The 22,483-nt window shown below is 44.1% G+C and overlaps 1 protein-coding gene across 6 annotated transcripts in view; it reads right to left on the minus strand.

Annotated features, from left to right (window-relative positions):
* Positions 1 to 22,483, minus strand: part of LOC141099730 (poly(rC)-binding protein 3-like) — a 1,815,006-nt gene that overhangs the window by 331,803 nt on the left and 1,460,720 nt on the right. The window contains exon 1 of one of the 6 annotated variants that reach the window (XM_073587735.1): positions 17,823 to 17,854. The exons of 4 other annotated variants lie outside the window; for them this stretch is intronic. The gene's annotated coding sequence lies outside the window, so the exon portion shown is untranslated. Of the gene's footprint in view, positions 1 to 16,809; positions 17,398 to 17,822; positions 17,855 to 22,483 lie in introns of those variants that run through there. One more of the 6 variants, XM_073587733.1, reaches the window with a different exon arrangement.

Genomic DNA, 22,483 nt, shown 5'->3' on the forward strand with positions numbered 1-22,483 from the left:
TAAAAAAATTTTGTGTGGGGAAAATGTGATCTTTTTATTTTCATGGCTCAGAGTTATAAACTTCTGTGAAGCACCTGGGGTTTCAAAGTGCTCAATACACATCTAGATAAGTTCCCTGATGGGTCTAGTTTCCAAAATGTTGTTACTTGTTGGGGTTTTCCACTCTTTAGGCACATCAGGGGCTCTCCAAACATGACATGACATCCGCTAATTATGCCTGCAAACTTTACATTCGAAAAGTTAAATGGCGCTACTTCCTTTCCAAGCCCTGCCGTGCGTCCAAACAGTGGTTTTCCCCCATACAAAGGGTATCAGCATGCTCAAAAGAAATTGCACAACAAATTGCAGGGTCCATTTTCTCCTGTTACCCTTGCAAAAGTAAAAAAAAATAGGTCTAAACGAACATTTTTGTGAAAGAACATTAAATGTTTATTCTTTCTTTTCACATTCCATTAATTCCTCTGAAGCACCTGAAAGGTTAATAAACATCTTGACTGTGGTTTTGATCAGCTTGAGGAGTGCAGTTTTTAGAATAGTGTCATTTTGGGTATTTTCTGTCACTTAGGCCACTTAACCCCTTACCTACAATTGACGTAATATTCCGTCCATGTGACCATGGACCTAATTACCATGGACGGAATATTACGTCATCGCGATCAGCTGCGCCCACGTGGTGAGCGCTGCTGATCGTGGCCGAGTGTCAGCTAATTATCATAGCTGACACCCGGCACAATGTGTCAGGGGCGGTCACGGACCGCCCCCGACACGTTAACCCCTTGCACACCGCGATCAAACACGATCGCGGTGTACCGGGGGTTAAAGGGAAGCATCGGCAGGGAGGGGGCTCCCTCCGTGCTTCCCTGAGCCCCCCACGGCAGCGCAATGTGCAGCGCTGCTGCGGGGGACTCCTTTCCTGCAGGTCCCTGGATCCAATATGGCGACGGGGACCTCCGGGGGCCTGCAGGAAGCTGGCTTCCTCAGTGCCTGCAAAGCGAAGGCATGAGGAAGCCTGTGCAGTGCCTGTGACAGATCGCTGATCTGTCACAGTGATCTGTGATGTGACAGATCAGCGATCTGTCACAGGACAGTGATGTCCCCCATGGGACATTGTAATAAAGTAAAAAAAAAAAGTGTAAAAATAATTTAAAAAAAAATCGCCAAATAAATTAAAAAAAAAAAAAAATATTCCCCAATAAATTCATTTTTTTGAAATAAAAAAACAAACAAACAATAAAAGTACACATATTTGGTATCGCCGCGTCCGTAACGACCCGCCCTATAAAACTGTCCCAATAGTTAACCCTTAAGCGAACCCCTTAAAAAATAAAAATAAAAAACGAAGCAAAAAATAATGATTTATTATCATACCGCCGAACAAAAAGTGCAATAACGCGCGATCAAAAAGACGCATATAAATATCCATGGTACCGCTGAAAACGTCATCTTGTCCCACAAAAAATGAGCCACCATACAGCATCATCAGCGAAAAAATAAAAAAGTTATAACTCGCAGAATAAAGTGATGCAAAAATAATTATTTTTTATATAAAATTGTTTTCATTGCATAAAAGCGCCAAAACATAAAAAAACGACCTAAATCAGGTATCGCTGTAACCGTACTGACCCGAAGAATAAAACCGCCTTATAAATTTTACTGCACCCGGAACGGCGTAAACGCACCACCCAAAAGAAATTCATGAAACGCTGGTTTTTGTAAATTCTGCGTCCCAAAAAACGAAATAAAAAGCGATCAAAAAATGTCACATGCCCGAACATGATACCAATAAAAGCGTCAACTCGTCCCGCAAAAAATAAGACCTCACATGACTCGGTGGGTCAAAATATGGAAAAATTATAGCTCTCAATATGTGGTGATGCAAAAACTATTTTTACAATAAAAAGCGTCTTTTAGCGTGCGACAGCTGTCAAACATAAAAACCGCCATAAATAGTAAATCAAACCCCCCGTTATCACCCCCTTAGTTAGGGAAAAATAATAAAATTAAAAAAATGTATTTATTTCCATTTTCCCATTAGGGTTAGGGCTAGGGTTAGGGTTAGGGCTAGGGTTAGGGCTAGGGCTAGGGTTAGGGTTAGGGTTAGGGTTAGGGTTAGGGCTAGGGCAAGGGTTAGGGTTAGGGCTAGGGCTAGAATTGGGGGTTTCCACTATTTGCGCACATCAGGTGCTCTCCTACCGCAACATGGCATCTGATCTCAATTCCAGCCAATTCTGCGTTGAAAAAGTCAAATGGTGCTCCTTCCCTTCCAAGCCCTGCCATGCACCCAAACAGTGTTTTACCCCCTCATATGGGGTATCAGCCTAATCAGGACAATTTGCAAAACAACTTTTGGGGTCCTATTTCTCCTGTTGCCCTTAGGAAAATAAAAATTTTGGGGCAAAAATATCATTTTTGTGGAAAAGATTTTTTTTGTTATTTTCACGCCTGGGCGTTATAAACTTCTGTGAAGCACTTGGGGGTTCAAAGTTCTCACCACACATCTAGATAAGTTCCTTGGGGGGTCTAGTTTCCAAAATGGGGTCATTTGTGGGGGGTTTCCACTGTTTTGGTACATCAGGGGCTTTCCAAATGCGACATGGTGTCTGATCTCAATTCCAGCCAAAAAAGTCAAATGGCGCTGCTTGCCTTCCGAGCTCTGCCATGTGCCCAAATAGTCATTTACACCCACATATGGGGTATCAGTGTACTCAGGACAAATTGCACAATAACTTTTAGGGTCCTGTTACCCTTGGGAAAATAAAAATTGGGGGTGAAAAGATCATTTTGTGGAAAAAATATGATTTTCTAATTGTACCGCTGTGCATTATAAACTTCTGTGAAGCCCTTGTGGGTTCAAAGTTCTCACCACATATCTAGATAAGTTCCTTAGGGGGTCTAGTTTCAAAAATGGGGTCACTTGTGGGGGGTTTCCACTGTTTAGGTACATCAGGGGCTCTCCAAACGCGACATGGCGTCTGATCAGAATTCCAGCCAATTTTGCATTGAAAAAGTCAAACGGCGCTCCTTCCCTTCTGAGCTCTGCCATGCGCCGAAACAGTGGTTCCCCCCCACATATCAGGTATCAGCGTGCTCAGGACAAATTGCACAATAATTTTTGCAGTCCAATTTCTCCTGTTACACTTGGTAAAATAAAAAAAATTGAACCTGAAGTAATTTTTTTTGTGAAAAAAAGTTAAATGTTAATTTTTTTTAAATATTCAAAAAATTCCTGTGACGCACCTGAAGGGTTAATAAACTCCTTGAATGTGGTTTTAAGCACCTTAAGGGGTGCAGTTTTTAGAATGGTGTCACTTTTGGGTATTTTCTATCATATAGACCCCCTCAAAGTGGCTTCAAATGTGATGTGGTCCGTAAAAATAAAATGGTGTTGCAAAAATGAGAGATCGCTGGTCAACTTTTAACCCTTATATCTTGCTAACAAATAAAAATTTTGGTTCCAAAATTGTGCTGATGTAAAGTAAACATGTGGCAAATGTTACTTATTAACTTTTTTGTGTGCCATATCTCTGTGATTTAAGGGCATAAAAATTCAAAGTTGGAAAATTGCGGAATTTTCAAAATTTTCGCCAAATTTCCGTTTTTCTCATAAATAAACGCAAGTTATATAAATGAAATTTTACCACTAACATGAAGTACAATATGTCACGAGAAAACAATGTCAGAATCACCGGGATCCACGGAAGTGTTTCAGAGTTATGACCTCATAAAGGGACAGTGGTCAGAATTGTAAAAATTGGCCCGGTAGTTAACGTGCAAACCACCCTTGGTAGTGAAGGGGTTAAAGTCACTTCAAATTGAGGTGGTCACTAAAAAAATAGTTTTGCAAATGTTGTAAAAATGAGAAATCACTGGTCAAAGTTTAACCCTTAATACTTCCTAACAATAAAAATATCTTTCAAAAATTGTGCTGATGTAAAGTAGACATATGGGAAATGTTATTAACTATTTTGTGTGACATAACTCTGATTTAAGGGCATAAAAATTTAAAGTTTGAAAATTGCAACATTTTTGACAAATTTCCAATTTTTTAAAAATAAACATAAGTCATATCAAAGAAATTTTACCACTGTCATGAAGTACAATATGTCAGGAGAAAACATTCTCAGAATCACTGAGATCTATTGAAACATTCCAGAGTTATTACCTCATAAAGGGATAGTGGTCAGAATTGTAAAAATCGGCCTGGTCAGGAAGGCGAAAGCAGGCTTTAGGGTTAAGGGGTTAATGCCATAAGTAGCCTAGTATAGACCTGCACTTAGGCTTACCTAGATAAAAGGCTGTGATGTATGATTTTTTTTACTGCACTTCACTAAGACATTAACATGATATGCGATAATCATCCACGATCAGATAGTCCCCCGCAGACTGTAACGGCGGCATGAGCCACGCTGCATTTATAATATGATAAACATAAATTGAAATGATCCTGCCCAGTCACCACTCTCAGACAATAATCAAGGCATGCCCTACATTTAATAAAAAGCCACCTCTACCAATGATATCTTGATCAAATGCCCCTCCTTCTGGCCTCCATAGTATGATAAAGTCCCACATCATGGCTCTGTTTACATTTAATTAAAAAGCAAAATAGCCATTTCACTTAGCTATTCCTACTCCCATAACGAGCAGCTCCTGTGTCCTTCATTTTCTGGTGTAGGTGGTGGAGCGCCCCGCAGGGCCAGGGGAACTCAGTACCGGGCCTTTCAGGTTCTTTTAAGGGGGAAAGTGTGTCACGGTGGTGATGGTGACCCGGTCCGTGGCCCTGGGTGTCCAAAGTAAATGATGGAAGTTCAGAGGAAGGGGAAGATGGTAGGAAAAGGGGAATTGTGGCGCCACCCGTGGCACTCGTCTAGGATAGCCGACGCTGTGATGCAGACCCTCTGGCATGATGATTTTGCAGCTAAGATGGTGAAGCTCTCCACGGGTAGAGCTGTGTCCCAGGGCAGTTGAGCCGGTGACTGATGGTAATGATGGCAGTGTGAGGCAGGCAGTTGTAAAATAACTCAAAGGACACGGTTGGGTTCAGTTTCTGGGTTTTTACTCACAAGTTTCGTGTACATGTTGGTCCACTTAGTGCTGCGTCCTCCGAGGGAGGGGTCCGGCAAACTACCAGGCAGATTGGGTACACCTTTCAGGACTCCTCCTTGTGTCTCTCTCAAGGCCGTGTCTCTGCGCTGAATTCTCCTTACTTCCCTGCGCCTTCACAAGTAGTGCCCCCAGCTGGTAGCCACGGATCTTCTCAGGCGACGTGGGTCAGGCCCCGAGGTCCGTTACTCATACCGCTGCCTTTTGGAGGGTGCATGTGGCTGTGGCTGAGGAACTTAAAGTTACCTCAGCCTCCGGCTTCCCAGCTGAGTCCTGTAGTCCTCCACTAGCTTCAGGGGCCGGCTCCCTTGCTCTGGCCTGGTCCTTCCCTTCTAGGATGTGGGCACCACGGGTGGCCAGTCGCACTACCCGTGCCCCTAGGACCCCTTCTTCCCAGTCCAGGAGAGTGGTTAAGATGTTTCTCTTTTCCACCTACAGTTACCTCAGAACTAGCTCCTCCCACCAACTGTCATCTTTCTCACACTGATTGGATGCCCAACCATCACTCCACTACCCAAACTCCTCCCACCCTACCTACCTTCTACACTAACCCCCCACACCCTTTCCTAGCCAGTATGGGACGAGGCCATCCTCCCGAAGGGTACGCCCAGGTGTCCTGACTAGCTAGTGTGTGTTGAGTGCAGTGTTTGGAGTCCTGGGTGGTAATCCTGCCTTACCTGAGGGTGGGATACCACACCTCTGGATGAGGTGCAGTACCTCTGTGGCGACTGGACCCTCAGGGGCGCCACATTATTGTTCTTCTGTAAAGCTGGAAATAACACAATTTATTACCATGCCAACACAGACCACCCTCTGACACAGACTGCAGGGGGAGCCCAGTATCACACAGGATAGGATTAGATACACGGCTCAGCAGTCAGTATCACACAGGATAGGATTAGATGAACAGCTCAGCAGTCAGCATCAGACAGGAGAGGATTAGACACATGGTTCAGCAGGCAGTATCACACAGGATAGGATTAGATACACAGCTCAGCAGTCAGTATCACACAGGATAGGATTAGATACGCAGCTCAGCACACAGTATCACACAGAATAGTATTAGATACACGGCTCAGCAGACAGTATCACACAGAATATGATTAGATAAACGGCTCAGCAGACAGTATCACACAGAAAAGGATTAGATACATGGCTCAGCAGTCAGTATCACACAGGATAGGATTAGATGCACATTTTTTATGTGTAATATAATCATTATAATCTGTTATAACTAACCACAGTTGGTTACTGTGCCCAGGCAACGCCGGGCTCTTCAGCTAGTAGTTTTAATAAATTAACAGCTTGAAAATAAAAAAAAAAGAAATTAAAAATATATCTGTTGAAACTACCAGTAAGGAAATTTGTTGGGATTTTACATCTATTTATATAATTTCCTTGCAATGTTTTCATTTCCTGTTCTGCCCAGATGTCACCGTATCCCAGAATTCCAAGCGGAGGAAGTTCACCGACCGACATATTGTGACACCCAAGTGATGAGTGTCCCAGTATGGAAACTGCTGCTGGTACCAACCTATTGCGCGGTACCACCAGCAGAACACCATCGCACCGCACACACTCACACACTCACACAGTCACACTCACACTCTCACACTTACACTCTCACACTTACACTCACACTCACGCAGCCTCTTGCGTGGTACCACCAGCGGAACACCATCGCACTGCACCTGCGCAAATTCCGCGCAGGTGCAGTGAATCATTCGGCTGATCCCGGTGGCAGATGCGCGACGTGTCTACAGGTAGAGGAAGCCAGTCACATTAAAGGGGTTTTCCCACAAACAAAAGTTCATTTTAAAAATTGTCTTTGTCTGACCGTGTACGGAGCATACCACATCTCCCGGGCAGGGGAGGAAGCAAAAGACAATACTGACATTACAGCAGGGGATCACAAAGGATTCATTTTGTGAGGTAAAATATTTCACTGACTGTTTTTAAACAATATTTTACCTCACAAAATGTATCCTGTGCTATCTCCTGCTGTAATGTCAGTATTGTCTTTTACTTTCTCACCTGCCCAGGAGCTGTGGTATGTTCTGTACACGGTCAGACACAGGGGTGAGAGAGACAGAGCACAGGAGAGAGACAGCACATGAGGGGAGAACACAGCTCAGGAAAAAGAGAGACAGCAGACAAGGAGGATAGCACATGGGGTAGACAGGTCAAAAGAAGAGTGGATAGGTGGTTGAGTACATGGGGGGGAGAGATTATCAACGCTGCAAAACCTGCCCCCATAGTGGCATTACTGGCCTCCGGATGCGATAGCCTCTAGCCTCGGGCCACCATCTAGTGTAATATAACTAAACAATATTTTGTATTGGCTTATATTATTCTACATTGTTCATAACATTTACAATTACACTTTATTTAATATTTTATCCATTCATTCTTTTTAGTGGACAAGCAGGATGTGCAAATCCTTAAATGTTATGGGCTGACCTGATGAGTTAAATTTTCTTAGCCATAGGCCAGGGTGAGAAGCATGGAGTGGAGGCAATGATGCAGCGGAGCTAATCTTGCTGAATGGTACATGGAACAGCAAAAGCCGGTACAGTTTGATATGCAGAATGGCAAGTGGATGAGCAGAGCTGGAAGCACTAGATATTGCAGAGCTAATTGTGAGGACAGCACTGGAACAGTGGGAAATGTGCGGCAACCTGGTGTCTGGCTGAAGGAATGATGTAGCAGATAGGAACAATAGCAATGTCTAGGGAATATGGTATCTTGTAGAAGTGCAGTAGTACACAGATACGGCAGAGACAGTTTACTATGAGGTTATGGACAACACCAAGAATATCGGAAATTAGTTTGTTATCAAATGTCTTATTTCAGCAGAGTTGAGGGTGCAGCAGCTCCAGGAACAGCAGACAATTTCCTTATCAAGTGCCTCAAATCAGTAAAATTGAGTATATGGCAGCACCAGGAATAGTAGAGACAAAATTGTGACCAGGTAGCTTGAATTAGCATAGTTGAGGGTGTGTTAGCCCCATAAAAAGTTAGGATTTAGCTGGTAATACTAGCTGTTTGTTGGATAGTGGGCTGGAGCAGCTGAGCAGACATCCAGACATCTGGTTTGAACAGAACAAAGTAGGAATAGTGACTTAATTCTAAGAAAGTACGTGGTAATGAAGTGCCCCCACTACTAGAATACTCAGATGGTGGACAGCCACCTGAGCTGCCCTTAAAAAAGCCTTTGAAAGTTACATCAGAGGTGATTGCTGAAATGCCATAGTAACTCAGAGTGGAAAAAAGCACAGAGGAACCTGACTATAGCGGAAGGAAGCAGAGCAAGGTGATGGAGCATGGACAGGGGTTTAACACACAGAAGTATGAGCTTTAACAGCTCTTTCTGTGCATTTATTTCCATATGGGTAATAGCAGATGTATATTGTCCTATATTAATCATATATCTAAATGCTAATGTCCATTTTCAAAACCTCAGTAGCATCTACTCTTGACTGCCTAATTCTGAACACTGTTTCCTGTCACAATATACAACTATTATCATTTATTTATATAGCACCATTTATTCCATGGTGCTGTGCATGAGAAGGGGGTTACATACAACTATGCATTTGTCTGAGTTCATTCACACACTTCCTGTCCCTAACCTTCATTAACTAAACGTAGTGAATAAACCTTTGCCTCTAGTTAAATCCTATCAGCCATGGATTTCCTGCTTAATGCTAAAACCCATGTGACCCATTTTTCTTCAGCAGATAGTTTGCCAAATTTGGAACTGACTGAACAAAAAATCTCAAAGTCTTGCTGAAAGAGGACAATTTTTTATAAGTGGTTTTTACAGCAGAAAAGATTAAAAATCTGCTGAGCATCTAAAATAATTTATACTATGTGCTACCGGAAGAAAATGGACATTAGCTCCATAAGCATGCAATGGCTTGAAAGGTATTCAGCATTCACCACTGAAGTAAAGGGAGTCAATCTGGCCATGATTTCATAAACCACATGAATGACATTATAGACAGGATTATATTACTTTGTAATCTGATGAAGAACCCCCTACATTCAGGACCAGCTGTATTCTCTTCCGCTAATGCTAAGATACCGTACAAAACTCAAAAATGTTATATTTCCGCACAAAATGCTACCTAGTGCCAGACTTAAGCATTGTTCCTTAAGACACACCATTTTACAACATTGCCGAACACTGCATATTCCATGACTATAAAAATGTAACGACAATCCCTAGATATTACATGAATAAAAGAGAAATATTTAATTAGGCTGAAGAGCATTGTAGCTATATAAGTGATATTGACACCCTATTGCAGCATCGACACATTAATTAATGTACATATTGAAGGGGAAAAGGCGCTGGTTGCACAACATACAGTATTATATCAGACACAATATTCATTAACTCTCAAATTTATATTAAATGAAAGGTCACACACTGGCAGCCTGTCAACAACGAATGGCCGATACTGCTAGGACATAGCTGCTGGATTGGGGGAAACGGTGAGTTAGTGAGGATTTTTACATTTTAGAACATTTGTTACTCTTTTTATCTACTTGTTCCAACACACTTTTTCTAGGTAGAGGTTCCACTCAATGGATGTAAAATGCTTATCCAATCTACATAAAAGTTGTCTTACATTCTAGAAGAAATGGTAATGTGACAATGTGGTATGGAAATACTGTAGATGCTGACGTGTAAAAGCAGACATAACATTTCGTATTGTTATTTTTGTTTTCTTTTATTCACCGCTCTTGTTATACTTGTATTCGTTGTGATGTTGTAAATGACAAAAAGTTTGTTTAAAAAAAATGAACATGATTAACAAAATAAACCTATGGGAATAATGGCATGTTTTGATGTGCCTCTCCTTTAGATATTCTATATTACATGCTCTCAGTGCCCTTGAACTCTTACATTCCTTGACAATGCAACCCAAAATTATCCTACTGATCCCGACATTGGTATGTGCTCACATGACTTTAGTGTATTTAGCATGGCACTGTGCGTCGCTTGTGTTTACATTGTGTCCACAGGATGAAAAGTATTCCTAGTAAAGTCGGTATGCAGCACTCGGAAAAATGTCAGAGTAGAAAAACCTTGGCATGGTCTAGGTATAGACAGGCATATATATATATATATATATATATACCGTATATCTATCTCAAAATTAATACATCAAATCTCTTTGGCAATAGAGATTAGATTGGATATTAGAGATTAGCTAAGTAAATAGATAGACATTCGGTAAGACAAATGCCAGGACCCATTAAACTTAAGGTTCCCTACAGATTAGAGAAATGTCTTCTCAACCTGAATTCAGTGGGACTGGTGCACCATCCTATGTGAATATGGTCTACTGACAATATCCAAATACAAGATCTTGGAGGAAAGAAGGATCAAGCATGCTGAGATTTACTGCCCGATCTCAATCCTGGGATGTAAGGCAGTCAGAGGAGTCTGGCAGCAGCTTACTACCCTCTCCCCATTGAAAACACAGACAGGACATGTGCACATGCTCAGGATTTGCAGAAGAAACGTCTGCTGAAAATCTTGGTATGTTGGCAGGAAAAACACCGTAACATACCGTACCTGCGTTTTTGACATGCATTCTTGGTGGTTTATTTTTCCCCTCTCATCACTGTGGGTGAAATCTGCTACAAAAATGCTGAAAGAAACAACTCTGCTGCAAATCTGCAAGGAAAAAAGAAGCCACGTGTGCCTGAGACTTCAGGAATCTCACTCAATAAGCTGGAAATACGATCCTTCAATTTTTGTGATAAACGCAACAAAAATGCAATGTGAGCACATGCCCATATGCTCTGCTGAACTGACTGTGCATGTGAATGAGATGGGCAACAAAGAACAGCTGTTGGCCTAGCAATCACCAATGGGCACTTTCACATTATACAGTATATATATGCACCACTTTAGCGGAAACGTCATGCATTTCTTTTCCGGCCTTGGATCTGCGTACAATGATAATATAGGCAGTGCTACTACAGTCATGCATGCATTTGGGTTGTCATGCTTCATACATTAAGATTTTCCAATGCCATACATAGTTGTGATAAATTCTCCAGGAATGACTGCCTCTAAAAGGAAGCGGTAAAAAACTCTTACTTACAAGCGAGCAACATTGTGGAAGGCACAGAAATGTCATTGTTTGAATGAAACATATCTGTACAAGAAGGCCTTTCATTCCAAGTGAAAGAGAAAAAATCCGAACCCATTAGCTACTCTTCCAGTTAACAATGTCATCCTTATTTGCAAAACAAAACCGCCAAATGTCCATCTCTCAATTAGGACAATTCCCATCTGTGACCAGGTCTGTCCTGTGTGACCCATGAATACTTGAGGCCTTCGGAATGGTTCCCATCAACAGTTTCATACAACATCCTCACATTCGGTTCAGAAGATTGCATATTTTATAGCTACAAGTCTAGTTGAGCTGATTAAGAAATAGTGTTTGTACCAAAAGAACTTATCCTCAATGTTCATCGCTCTATGAGCTTTGTATCAGACAGTGCTGTGCAGGTGAAAATCCCAAAGCCAGAAAGGTTCTGACCTTTCTAATACTGTAATTATTCATGTATTAATATTATTTCTGCTTAGGAAAAAGATCTTACTGAGTAACATTAATGCGCACGTATCATTTATACTGGAATCCGGCGGACAATAATAATATAACGTTATATTGGATACGACTTTAAGAGGACAACAACTTTGTATGAAAAAGGATGATAATAATCCTGGCAATATCCTAGAAATCACACATACTTTATACACAATCCTCTATGTCACAACTATGCAAGCGCGTCTCCATAAAGAATACAGAATAAATCCACAATACACAATGAGCCACAAACATAGGACATTCAGCTATGGCGATATTTAGTGGCACATTAAACTTAGATGAAAGTCACTTTTGCATGCAACAGGGGTTTATACATTACTGTCCATTATCTCCCATTGTTAATGAAGTCGTATAAGTATATCTAAATTGTTAACCTTTTGCCCCAATATTAAACATAGTTAGAAAATTGTGGAAATGATTGGATCAGCAGAAAGCTAACAAAATAATATGAAATAAAAAGGTTTTTCCTTAAAAGTAAAGAAATTGTTTAAAAATAATAATTTGACTCATTCATAAAAATATGATCGCAGCATTGCTCAAGCAGCCACTAGTGATCAAAGCACATTAACCAGTTCACTGTCAAGCAGGCCTTGCCCGCATCGCTTCCCACTACTCAAAACTATTTAGACGCTCCAATAATTCCATACATATAATGCAGGTGCATGATGGGACTTGTAATACAGACCTGTTACCATATACTCAAGTAATTTACAGCATATAGAAACTAGCAGATGTGCCAGTGATCTATAGTAGTTAGTTACCCTATATCACAATACACACACTGGTAAACTACTAATAAAGGTCGGCGCTTACTGGACACAACTCTTCTGTAGCAGTCCAGCATGCCTACATACACTTAGGTAGCTCTACCTGCAGATATACACTTAGGTAGCCCAGCATGCATACATACACATAGGTAGCTCAGCCTGCAGATATACACTTAGGTAGCCCAGCATGCAGATATGCACTTAGGTAGCCCAGCACGCAGATATACACTTAGGCAGCCCAGCACCCAGATAAACACTTAGTCCAGTAGGCAGATATACACTTAAATAGCACAGCACGGAGATGTACACTTAGGTATCCCCAGCATGCAGATGTACACTTAGGTAGCCCAGCACGTAGATATACACTTAGGTAGCGCAGCATGTAGATGTACACTTAGGTAGCCCAGCACATAGATATACACTTAGGTAGCCCAGCATGTAGATGTACACTTAGGTAGCCCAGCACTCAGATATACACTTAGGCAGCCCAGCACGTAGATATACACTTAGGTAGTCCAGCATGTAGATGTACACTTAGGTAGCCCAGCACGCAGATATACACTTAGGCAGCCCAGCACGTAGATATACACTTAGGTAGCCCAGCACGCAGATGTACACTTAGGTAGGACAGCACGTAGATATACACTTATGTAGCCCAGCACACAGATATACACTTAGGCAGCCCAGCATGCAGATGTACACTTAGGTAGCCCTGCACGCAGATGTATACTTAGGTAGCCCAGCACGCAGATATACACTTAGGTAGCCCAGCACGTAGATATACACTTAGGTAGCGCAGCATGCAGATGTACACTTAGGTAGCCCAGCATGCAGATGTACACTTAGGTAGCCCTGCACGCAGATGTATACTTAGGTAGCCCAGCACGCAGATATACACTTAGGCAGCCCAGCACGTAGATATACACTTAGGTAGTCCAGCATGTAGATGTACACTTAGGTAGCCCAGCATGCAGATATACACTTAGGCAGCCCAGCACGTAGATATACACTTAGGTAGCCCAGCACGCAGATGTACACTTAGGTAGGACAGCACGTAGATATACACTTAGGTAGCCCAGCACGCAGATATACACTTAGGTAGCCCAGCATGCAGATGTACACTTAGGTAGCCCAGCACGCAGATGTATACTTAGGTAGCCCAGCACGCAGATATACACTTAGGTAGGACAGCATGCAGATAAACACTCAGGTAGCCCAGCATGCAGATATATACTTAGGTAGCCCTGCACGCAGATATACACTTAGGTAGGACAGCACGCAGATATACACTTAGGTAGCCCAGCACTCAGATGTACACTTAGGTAGCCCAGCATGCAGATATACACTTAGGTAGCCCAGCACACAGATATACACTTAGGTAGGACAGCGCGCAGATATACACTTATGTAGCCCTGCACACAGATATACACTTAGGTAGCCCAGCATGCAGATGTACACTTAGGTAGGACAGCACGCAGATATACACTTAGGTAGGACAGCACGCAGATATACACTTATGTAGCCCTGCACACAGATATACACTTAGGTAGCCCAGCATGCAGATGTACACTTAGGTAGCCCAGCACGCAGATATACACTTAGGTAGGACAGCACGCAGATATACACTTATGTAGCCCTGCACACAGATATACACTTAGGTAGCCCAGCATGCAGATGTACACTTAGGTAGGACAGCACGCAGATATACACTTAGGTTGGACAGCACGCAGATATACACTTAGGTAGCCCAGCACACAGATGTACACTTATGTAGGACAGCATGCAGATGTACACTTAGTTAACCCAGCATGCAGATGTACACTTAGGTAGCCCTGCACACAGATATACACTTAGGTAGCCCAGCACGCAGATATACACTTAGGTAGGACAGCACGCAGATATACACTTATGTAGCCCTGCACACAGATATACACTTAGGTAGCCCAGCATGCAGATGTACACTTAGGTAGGACAGCACGCAGATATACACTTAGGTAGGACAGCACGCAGATATACACTTAGGTAGCCCAGCACACAGATGTACACTTATGTAGGACAGCATGCAGATGTACACTTAGTTAGCCCAGCATGCAGATGTACACTTAGGTAGCCCAGCACGCAGATATACACTTAGGTAGCCCAGCACGCAGATATACACTTAGGTAGGACAGCGCGCAGATATACACTTATGCAGCCCAGCACGCAGATATACACTTAGGTAGCCCAGCACGCAGATATACACTTAGGTAGCCCAGCACGCAGATATACACTTAGGTAGGACAGCGCGCAGATATACACTTATGTAGCCCAGCATGCAGCATGCAGATGTACACTTAGGTAGCCCAGCATGCAGCATGCAGATGTACACTTAGGTAGCCCAGCACACAGATGTACACTTATGTAGGACAGCATGCAGATATACACTTAGGTAACCCAGCATGCAGATGTACACTTAGTTAGCCCAGCACACAGCTATAGTTAGCCCAGCACGCAGATATACAATAGTTAGCCCAGCAGGTAGATGTACACTTAGGTAGGACAGCACGCAGATATACACTTAGGTAGGACAGCACGCAGATATACACTTATGTAGCCCAGCACACAGATGTACACTTATGTAGGACAGCACGTAGATATACACTTAGGTAGCCCAGCACACAGATGTACACTTATGTAGGGCAGTATGCAGATATACACTTAGGTAGCCCAGCACGCAGATATACAATAGTTAGCCCAGCACGCAGATATGCATTTATGTAGCCCAGCACACAGATGTACACTTATGTAGGACAGCATGCAGATATATACTTAGGTAACCCAGCACACAGCTATAGGTAGCCCAGCATGCAGATATACAATAGTTAGCCCAGCACGTAGATGTACACTTAAGTAGCCCTGCACACAGATATACACTTAGGTAGCCCAGCATACAGATGTGCACTTAGGTAGCCCAGCACGCAGATATACACTTAGGTAGGACAGTATGCAGATATACACTTAGGTAGGACAGCGCGCAGATATACATTTATGTAGCCCAGCACGCAGATATACACTTAGGTAGGACAGCGCACAGATATACACTTATGTAGGCCTGCACACAGATGTACACTTAGGTAGGACAGCGCGCAGATATACACTTAGGTAGGACAGCACGCAGATATACACTTATGTAGCCCAGCACACAGATGTACACTTATGTAGGACAGCACGTAGATATACACTTAGGTAGCCCAGCACACAGATGTACACTTATGTAGGGCAGTATGCAGATATACACTTAGGTAGCCCAGCACGCAGATATACAATAGTTAGCCCAGCACGCAGATATGCATTTATGTAGCCCAGCACACAGATGTACACTTATGTAGGACAGCATGCAGATATATACTTAGGTAACCCAGCACACAGCTATAGGTAGCCCAGCATGCAGATATACAATAGTTAGCCCAGCACGTAGATGTACACTTAAGTAGCCCTGCACACAGATATACACTTAGGTAGGACAGTATGCAGATATACACTTAGGTAGGACAGCGCGCAGATATACATTTATGTAGCCCAGCACGCAGATATACACTTAGGTAGCCCAGCACACAGATGTACACTTATGTAGGGCAGTATGCAGATATACACTTAGGTAGCCCAGCACGCAGATATACAATAGTTAGCCCAGCACGCAGATATGCATTTATGTAGCCCAGCACACAGATGTACACTTATGTAGGACAGCATGCAGATATATACTTAGGTAACCCAGCACACAGCTATAGGTAGCCCAGCATGCAGATATACAATAGTTAGCCCAGCACGTAGATGTACACTTAAGTAGCCCTGCACACAGATATACACTTAGGTAGCCCAGCATACAGATGTGCACTTAGGTAGCCCAGCACGCAGATATACACTTAGGTAGGACAGTATGCAGATATACACTTAGGTAGGACAGCGCGCAGATATACATTTATGTAGCCCAGCACGCAGATATACACTTAGGTAGGACAGCGCGCAGATATACTCTTATGTAGGCCTGCACACAGATGTACACTTAGGTAGGACAGCGCGCAGATATACATTTATGTAGCCCAGCACACAGATGTACACTTATGTAGGACAGTATGCAGATGTACACTTAGTTATCCCAGCACACAGCTATAGTTAGCCCAGCATGCAGATATACAATAGTTAGCCCAGCACGCAGATATACACTTAGGTAGCTGCGTACAGATGGCACACGAGAAAGTATAGGCTGAGCGCACTCTTTCCCCATGTCACTAGCACATAAGAGAACTATATTGGGCACCAACCTTCCTCCACTGAGAGCTCAGCCAGAGGTCCTGAACAATGCTCTTTCTTCAGCTCGCTCACAGTGAGTGCGGCCCTTCTATGAGTCTTCTGATTCCAACTGAGGACAGATGGCCAGGAGCCCTGAGCCTTGCTGGAATGAGGCAAAGCTTTGCTTTTTTTTCTCCTCTTGCTTAGCCCCTGGCAGATAAGCCTGAGTCAGGCACAGTGAGCTCACAACACCCCCTCCACCAATCATTTCAATTAGTGCCACATGAGAGGAGCTTCTGCCCAAAATCTTCTTAGGAAAGGGCCAGAGGGCAGGGCAGTCTTCTTTGCTCAACAATGACCAGAGGCAGCTCTAAATATAGTGAACAAAGGCTCTGTCAGGGCTGGGAATGTGAGGTCCTAATCCCATAGAGCGCTACAGCAGGCGCACAGTGAGCCACAGCTCTGTTTCATACTGTAATCTGACTGGAAGACCTCTTGTCTAATCCATGAGGAAGACTAACAGGAATCTGTCCATGAAAGCTGCTTTCCTAGGAGCTGTTCCCGCCGGGATGACGGTGTCTATTTGGCACTCCTCTCAGCATCCTGAATCCTCATTTACTGGAACATTGCACTGGCCTCATCAGCATCACATTGCATCTCCGCCAGTCACTACTGTAGGTGACGTCAGCAGCTCCTTACAGTACACACATGTATACCCAACGAAGGAGACAAGCCTGTTATCACTGCCAATGGAAAAGCAGAAACTCCAAACCTATCTACAGAGACCTTTCCCCATATTTCCTTTAACTGCTGATGTTATCATGTAACAACTCTTCAGAGATAGATAAACAATGTACGTCTGTTTCGTGAGACGCGCACGAATGCTAATGCTTCATTTTTTCAGAATATTATTATTGTATTAATAAGTTTGGCGCGTTCTTTTGCACTGACATATAAAAGGAAATCCTACATGCTAGGTTACATCAGTGTTGGAAAGAAAGCCAGGGTAGGCCAGGCAGGACAGAGAATAATGAAAGTCCCTTACCATGCAAGCAGCCCATGTGCTCTGCCTGGGCTTTCTAAGCATCTGATTGTCACTTTGCTCTGGTGATGACAGCTGCTGCTTGGTGCTGGGTATTGTTAGTTTATGGGGGGTGGAGGACAAGGAGTGGTTTCATTTCCATTGCAATCGGCGGTGTGGCCAGGCCATGTTTACTGCACAATGCCTGCATATGGCTGGGGGGGATGTCAACAGACATTAAGTGGGTCCTACCTTCTACTAAACACCCAGCAATTTGTACAAGCTGCATGTTAGGTGTGGAACAAAAGTAGCATGCCTTCATTTGGGATACGAAATGTAAAAATAGATGCAATCAATATGGAGGAAGACCACTCAAGGTTGGATGGCTGACATATAAGGTCACTATGTGCCCCAGCATTGATTTAGTGTGACATATCAGTAGTGTAATATAAAGAAGCATGTCCGCCGTACTTAAATGCATATGTGGTATTTCTTGCTCCTGCTCTTCAGCCTCATTTCTAGTTCTATTAATAAAATTATAGCATGAATCATTTATGGCCCAGCAGTGTATCTGGGAAATGTGTTCTTGTTTAGCTCCACTATGTCTGCTTATGTGCTCCCACTTTATCTGCAGAGCAATGGCACAATGCATCCCTCTGCACTTACCTTGGAAAGACATTTCCATCCTTACCACCATGTCATTCATGGGGGCATAGACAGAAATACTGAGGAAGCTCATGTTGACAACTGATATTTTCTTTTTAAAGGTTTGTAAAGCAGGGAAATAATCTCTCGAATGAGCGTTCACAATCCTTGTCTAGTGTAAACATGCCCAGAGATTGAAAGATGGATGATAATTCTCGTTTGTCATTGATTGCATCTGTAGATGTAAAAGACAAACCCCTTTGTAAGCAGGTGTGGCGCCCCTGAGGGTTCAGGTACTGCACCTCCTCCTGAGGTGTGGCATCTCACTTCCCAGGTAAGCCGGTGACACCTGACCAGACTCCATCACCTATATCCAGCACAGACACCTTAGAACAGCAGAGCATCCTTTATGGCAGCTGCTTTGGTTCATGAAGGGTGCTGGGTGCTGGGTGGAGCTTAGAAACACTAGAGGGGAAAGCTGACAGGAAGTTCAGTGAGTTCCCCTACGGGGGAAGGAGGGAAAGTACGTAGATGCAGCAGCCTCCTGTAAGCTGGAGCTGCTTGTAAGGAAAGAGAAAGAAGGATCGGTTGTTCAGAAGGAAGATAGATAAGAACGCAATGTGAGGAGGAGAGAGACTGGGGACTAGGGCTAGTGCAGAGCCCTTTCCTAAGTTTAATGCGCCAAGGCCGGGCACCGGTATCCGAGGCTGTGTGTGATACTAATGATCCTACAGCAGAAACTGGAGGAATAGAAGCTGTGACCACTTTATTCCCACCTAAGACTCGAACACACAGCAGCAACATGTGTAAGCTGGGACATGATTGTATGGAGTCCCTGAAGCAGGCTACAGCTGCCTGTCATACAAGTGGAGGTATAAGTAACATCAAGAAGGAGGAAATGGAGTGCAATTGAGAACTACAAGTACTTCAGATTAGCGCTAGAAAGGAGACATTCAGAAAAGGCACACAGAAGTGAGTGCTGGAAGGGTGTCTTCCATTTGCTTGGGAGTTGGCTGAGCCCCTGACCTGGAGGCTGCGGCACTGAAGCGGGTACCTGTCTGTGCCAGAAACGTGAGAAAAAGAATTGGAACTACACTCAGCTGTGTCATTTCCTCCTTCCTGCGCCAACCTACTCAGCACTGCTACATAATGTGCCTCGGCATCTACCTCAACATCTTCTACTACTGCCCTGGGACTACAGCTCTACCTGTGTAGAGCTATTTCATCTTTGCTGCCTTATGCCATCTATCCCAGAGGATCTGCATCACAGCATCAGCTTAACACCTTCCTTGCCGAGTACTACAGGTGGCGTCACGAATTATCTACCTATAAACTTTATTCAGCTTCATTCCACCTATTTTACATGGACACCCAGGGCCACGGACCGGGTCACTGCAACCGCGACACTTCCCCTTTGAGACGCCGGCACGGTACCGAGTGAAGGTCCCACACCTGCCCTGGGGATGATCCACAGACATCTGTTACTTGTAATGAATCTGTATGAGATGAAGGAGGCAACGACGAAGAATTGCATGAAAGCATATTGATGCAAGTATAAAGTGCTGCTTCACTTGCTATATAGTTGACTGGCGCTTGTTACAGGACGTTGATCAGTTGTATATATACAGTTGTGCTCAAAAGTTTACATATCCCGATTCCCAGCAGAATTTTTGCTTTCTTGGCCTTTTTTCAGAGAATATGAATGATAACACCAAACCTTTTTCTCCACTCATGGTTAGTGGTTGGGTGAAGCCATTTATTGTCAAACTACTGTTTTTCTTTTTTTAAATCATTGCCACAACCCAAAACTTCCAAATGACCCTGATCAAAAGTTTACATGCCCTGGTGATTTTGGCCTTATAACATGCACAGAAGTTGACACAAATGGGTTTGAATGGTTACTAAAGGTAAGATCCTCACCTGTGACCTGTTTGCTTATAATCAGTGTGTGTGCATAAAAGCTGAGTGAGTTTCTGGGATCCAGACAGACTCTGGCATCTTTCATCCAGCCACTGACGTTTCTGGATTGTGAGTCATGGGGAAAGGCAAGAATTGTCAATGGATCTACCGGAAAAGGTAGTTGAACTGTATAAAACAGGAAAGGGATACAAAAATATATCCAAGGAATTGATAAATTGATAATGCCAGTCAGCAGCATTCAAACTGTGATTAGCAAATGGAAAATCAGGATCTCTGTAAAAAATAAACCACAGTCAAGTAGACCAACAAAAATTTCATCTACAACTGCCAGAGTGATGATTTCACTAACCTGTACGGCTGTCAGCATGAGCCTATTCCACGGGTACCATCCTTTTCACCATTGGCCCCAGGCTCCTCCGCTGCTGTGCCCTCAGGTGTTCAATGTCGCACAGGAATTTACAATCCCCTGTACTTTCAGATTCAGCGATCAGGACATACAGCTCCTGACCACCAAGGGCTCTGACGTCCCTTTTCTCTCTATTAGCACTTCGCACTGGGGGCTGCTATGCGCAGTTTTTTAGCTTCCTCAGAGCCTCTCCATCTCTGCTCGTGTCCTTTCCCTCTTTACAGATCAGCTCCCTGTCTTGAACTGACTGGATCTTCCAGAAAAGATCTTTTTTACCTCACGTTTAACTGTCTTGTCATTTCTCCTCACAGCTCACAGCTGCTTCCGTTTCCATGACAACCCCCTCAGCTCACCTCTAGCTGACTCAACAACCCCCTCTGCTGACCAGAATTTATAAGGCAGCTCCCTTTTCTGACCTGCAGCAGGAATTGTGATTTAATCTATGTTACCTGGTATGGGAGTCCCCTTCTGCCTCCAAGCATGACTTCACCTCTTAGAGGGAGGTAATGTCATTGTGACAACCAGACTCTGGGGTGTCACCAGGGCCGGCGTCAGCACCCGGCGCACCCGGGCAAGTGCCGGGGCCCTGGCGAGACGGGGGGCCCACTCACGCTGCCTGGGATAATGTGGAACGCAGTGGGCAGAACTAGTCACCGTGGGGCTGGAGCTGTTGGATCTCTGTTCCGGGCAGGGCAGTATTCGAGGAGACACAACGGGAAATTGTTTCTTACTCATGCGGAGGGCAGACAAAGGAGCAGGGAGGACTCGTGTGGCGCCCCCAGGAGTATGGCCGCCACAGTGGCTTTGCCTTCCTCCAGGGAGGGTAATGCCAGGCTTGAAGGCAGTGAAGGGTCTCTCCTGCAGTTTACCTATGCATACAACACAGTTCCACTCCAGGCCAGCAGGGGGGGCTCGGAACCGGAATTGAGGGGAGGAGTGCTCCCTGAGTGCCAAGAGGAAGGAGTGGTCAGTTAGTGTGAGGAGGGACACGTGTGCAGACATGTGGAGAAGCGCGGAGATTGAGCAGAGAGGAAAGGCTCATCTCCAGTGAGAGCACATGAACTGGAGCCTGGTCTCCACGGTTGTACGGATACTAACGGTCCTGCAACAGACACCAGAGGAGTAGGAGGCTGTAAATGCCCCACTCCCATCTAAGACTTGAGGGCACAACAGAAGCTTGGATAGTGAGCCGGGACTCAGGAGAGAGGAGTCCCCGAGATAGGCTACAGCTGTCTGCCGTGCATGTAAGGTTCTTGAGGACATCTGTCAGGAGGAACTCCAGTGTAATTCAGTACTGGGAGTACTTCATTCGAATAAGCGCTAGGAAGGAGACTGCACAGCCCATCTGCTGAGAGAGCATCCCCGAACTGCTTCCAGGCTTGCCTGCTCCGGTACCATCTGTAATCAGTACCCTGGACTTCATTTATCAAGTAAAGGTACAGAAATTGCATCCCACTGTCTCTGTCTGCTTGATACTTTTCCGGCACTGCTACATCCCTGTGCCAACTACATCTACACGGCCCTGGGACTACAGCTTCACCTGTGGGGAGCTTTTACATCTTTGCTGCACCATACTATCAGTCCCAGCGGATCTGCATGCAGCGTCGGCTTAACATCTCACTTGCCGAACACCACAGGTGGCGTCACAAACTATTCCATTAACTACAAACCACCATTCAACACCCCTGATTACTTGGGCGCCCAGGGCCACGGA

Source organism: Dendrobates tinctorius, unplaced genomic scaffold (assembly GCF_039654945.1).
Source record: "Dendrobates tinctorius isolate UK_male_01 unplaced genomic scaffold, ASM3965494v1 ptg000102l, whole genome shotgun sequence".
Lineage (NCBI taxonomy): Eukaryota > Metazoa > Chordata > Amphibia > Anura > Dendrobatidae > Dendrobates > Dendrobates tinctorius.